This window comes from Hylaeus volcanicus, chromosome 2 (assembly GCF_026283585.1).
Source record: "Hylaeus volcanicus isolate JK05 chromosome 2, UHH_iyHylVolc1.0_haploid, whole genome shotgun sequence".
NCBI classification, from domain to species: Eukaryota; Metazoa; Arthropoda; class Insecta; order Hymenoptera; family Colletidae; genus Hylaeus; species Hylaeus volcanicus.
The window spans coordinates 21,655,613-21,659,608 of NC_071977.1; the positions used below are offsets into that span (position 1 = coordinate 21,655,613).

At 31.8% G+C, this 3,996-nt stretch overlaps 1 protein-coding gene across 1 annotated transcript in view; it reads right to left on the minus strand.

The window, feature by feature from the left end:
• LOC128872719 (murinoglobulin-1-like) overlaps nucleotides 1–3,996 on the minus strand; it is a 29,249-nt gene that overhangs the window by 20,837 nt on the left and 4,416 nt on the right. The window lies entirely within an intron of this gene.

The following is a 3,996-nucleotide window of genomic DNA, read 5'->3' on the forward strand; positions in this document are numbered from 1 at the left end:
GTATATAAATATAAATCGTAGGTTTCCTTCGAATTTTGGGTTTGTTTAAAGATTTTAAATCCTGATACATTTTCAGAATTTCTGTTTTGTTACTCTAAGACAAATATATAGTGATATAATTACTTGATTATATTAACTACCGCATTATTAATAAAGTGTTTTATATACATGGGAGAATAGTTATTGTCTCGAAATTAGTTTCAGTGTTCAGTATATCACGTTGAAACAACAATCTTCCCTTTTGCATTGTATCGACATAACTGCCTGCACGCAAAAGGATGTCCTTAATCGATAAATTGCTACCAAGAAGACTGTCCAACCGTACATCGATTTAGCTAATTGTTGTTCCTACAATTGCGTACGAATTAGGTGACTGTGAAGACCGCATTGTCTATCCTAGAGTGCTCCATAAAACAAAAGGAACTGCTCAAATGAAATGGTGATAATATTGAAAGATAAATTAATTTAAGTTCTTTAGACTCACAAATTAATTGTATTTATAAAAGAATTAGTCTTCTTGTTCTTACTCTTATTGTAGTACGCTTTATACAAATTGCTTAATCTTCGTCTTCTTTTCAATATATAATCTCTATACAAAAACATTTCCAAAAGTACTCTCAATAAATCATAAAAAGAATTAAATCCTAAACAGAAAAGCTAACTAAACTTTTTCTATATCTTTTCGTCTCCAGTTATTTTAAATCCACCATCAAACTTTCTATCTTGCAATTTTCTTTTCACTATTTTCAGTTTCAATCACATTCTATTTATGTTACACCACCTTTTCGTCCTCTGCTAATTTTTTCTTTTTTGCTTTTCAATTAATCTGTACTCAGTAGATTGTCTAATTCTATTTATGCTATACCACCTTTTCATTCTCTGTTCATTTTTTTTTTTTGCTTTTCAATTAATCTGTACTCAGTAGATTGTCTAATTCTATTTATGTTATAGCACCTTTTCATTCTCTGCTCATTTCTTTTTTTTTGCTTTTCAATTAATTTGTATTCAGTAGATTGTCTTCTAATTTTGTTTTCTAATATCGTTTTCTTTCTAACTGCCCCAAGCAGTGCTAAACGTTACGCGTCGAATTGTATCGGGACGTAGACACCGACGAATGTTCCTTTAGACGCATATTAAAAGTAAACGATATCATTTTGCAATTTGCAGGCTGCGCACGCCGTCAAAGACTATCGCATTTACCGCATCACGAACTCTTCTACCCACCCCAAGATGTGCGTGCATTAGTGACACATCAGATACATTTGTTCGGCGAAGTCGGACCTTGATCGAGTTAAACGGCCAATGTTCGTTGTTCACCCCGTGCATAACAATGTAAATGGGTTTCCCATGTATTCCAGCGATTGCTTATTTCCCCTCCAGAGAGGGAGTCGGCCAATTCAGTTCCCCCACAGGAAGCGACGACAATTTCAATTTACGATTTGTTTAAAGAGCCCGACGCGAGACGAAAAGACCGACGCGACGGGAGAAATGAATAAAAAAGAAAAGAAGTGAAAAGCAAATTTTTCATAGCAATTCCTAGCGAGTGAAAAAATGAAAGTATACGTCACTTTTTTTTGTGTTCCTTTTCGACTAGTATTACTTAGCATTTATCGATGGATATTACTCAGACGTACAGTGGGTGCAGAAAGTATTCGTACACCGATCAATTTCCAAAGAAACTGTGTAAAATTGTAATTTATTAACTTATTTCTGACGAACAATGACATTCTACATATTCTCGGAAATCTCTGAAAGAGATAGATTACAAAAAAAATAGCTATTTATGTAAGTTGCGAAATTAACAAGAAAAAAACAGTTAATCGATAGAAATGTTGAAGCAATAAGTATTCGGACAACTGTTTAAAAGTACTTTACTGGGATGTTTTACTAATTCGTACGGAGCAATAAACTAATATGTTTACGTTACAAACTCTACTCTAAATGGTTCGTCATAAGAATCGCACAAATACTTATTGCTTCTATACTTTTACCCACTTTTCGCATTTCTTTTTGTTAATTTCACAAATTATATTAACTAGTAATTGTTGTTTGGACTATATCTATTGTAGAGATTTCCGAGAATATGTAAAATATCATTGATTATAAAAAAAGAAGCTAAAAAACTACAATTTGACACAAAAGTTTTTTGGGAAATTGATCGGTGTACGAATACATTCTACGCCCACTGTATTTGTCAGTGCAAGCACCTCTTGGGCGTTTAAGGTGTATACAATGTGTACACGTTATTTTCTTTTCTAGTTTTAAGTGGCGATAAAAGCTTGGACATCAAAACACACGTATTTTTTATATCTTTCTTTATTCTGTACCTCCCTTAGCTTGAAATTGACCAAATCTTTCATAATTATGATTAATTTGAATTATTTCTATATAAATTTCGAATAGTTACAGTTAAACATTCTCCGAGAATGATCAAAGACAAATCAGTGATGTTAACGTAGGACTTGTGATGCTATTGACACATGTATTTCTTATTTCTTTCTTTATTCTGTACCTCCCTTAGCTTGAAATTGACCGAATCTTTTATAATTATGATTAGTTTGAATTATTTCTAAATAAATTTCGAATAGTCACAGTTAAACATTCTCCGAGAATGATCAAAGACAAATCAGTGATGTTAACGTAGGACTTGTGATGCTATTGATACATGTACAATGTTTCTTATTTCGTAGTTTAATAATCTGTATTCAGACAATCAATGTATATTTCTTAGGGGATGTTCTAATCTAGAACGCTAAATAAAAACGTTCCTTCTTCCCTCAAAAAAATTGTGAGTTTTCGATTCAAAATTGTATGGTTTTTTATATAATATAATATGTCGAAAAAGAATGTTAAAATGAAATGTAAAAAGTGATTTGAACAACATTTTTGTAGTCACTAATTGTCTCGAAATTTCGAAATGCCTAACCTACCTCACAAATCACCTGTGCAATGAACTTGCACCACATGTGTGTATTGACCTGCACACGGTTACATTTCAGCTCCTACACTTTCACAATTTTTCGAACACTGTTTTAATAATTTAAGAAGATATTTTAATCCATAAAACTTCAAATAAAAGTAAACAACAAATAATAGGGCAAGTCCATTATTATTTGAATTTTCTTAATGATAAAAATCAGATTTTTGTCTCAAAAAATAAACAATCATGAATAGACATCTGAATGATGTGCAGATCATTACGTATCATTGATAAAATTCTTATCTAAATGAAAACGTCGAATAACGAAGTAAATCAAATATTGTATTTCTTACTCGTAGATTAAAAGGTAGAGTTTGGTTTATAGAATCCAATATATAAATCAATGAATAAAAATTGATGTTCTTTTTATCAATTAAACGTCACGGATAAACTATGTTCTGCATATTTCTTCATAATCAGATATATAAGATTAAATATTTTGCAGTTTTGCGCATTTGCAATTTTAAACACACGTGCGTTCTCATAATCACTCTCGTACCTCTCGTCATTAACGCGACTCGTGTTGCAGCATCAGAATTCGATAATGTAAAATTTTATTATTCTTCGAATCGTAAAAAATATTACGCAATGCAAAGTTGCGAGAATGAAAAATACGTCAACTAATTCCAATATGGGGTTCCCGGCATTAATTCTTCGGATGGCTTTACAAAGTTTTCCGCATTAATTATCATCTGTTTTACTCTTTGCGTCATTGCTCTATCCTGATAGTGACAAATGACAACTACAGTGAGTAATCAAATTAGCGTGATCACTTTGTAACTATCATTTATTCGAAATCTGAAGAACAATCTCTATAATTCAAAATTGGTGTTTTCTTTCTCCTTATGTGTGTGCATCAGCCCATCGTTGTAAAGACCAAAGAATTTGCAACTAAGAACATTTAATTTATTTTACTTCTGTTGCGAAACATCTCATGTTTGATGTAAAGTATTATTTTTGTTCTCCACGCAAAACGTTTACGTTAAACTTCAGTCATTAAGTATACCTGTACACCG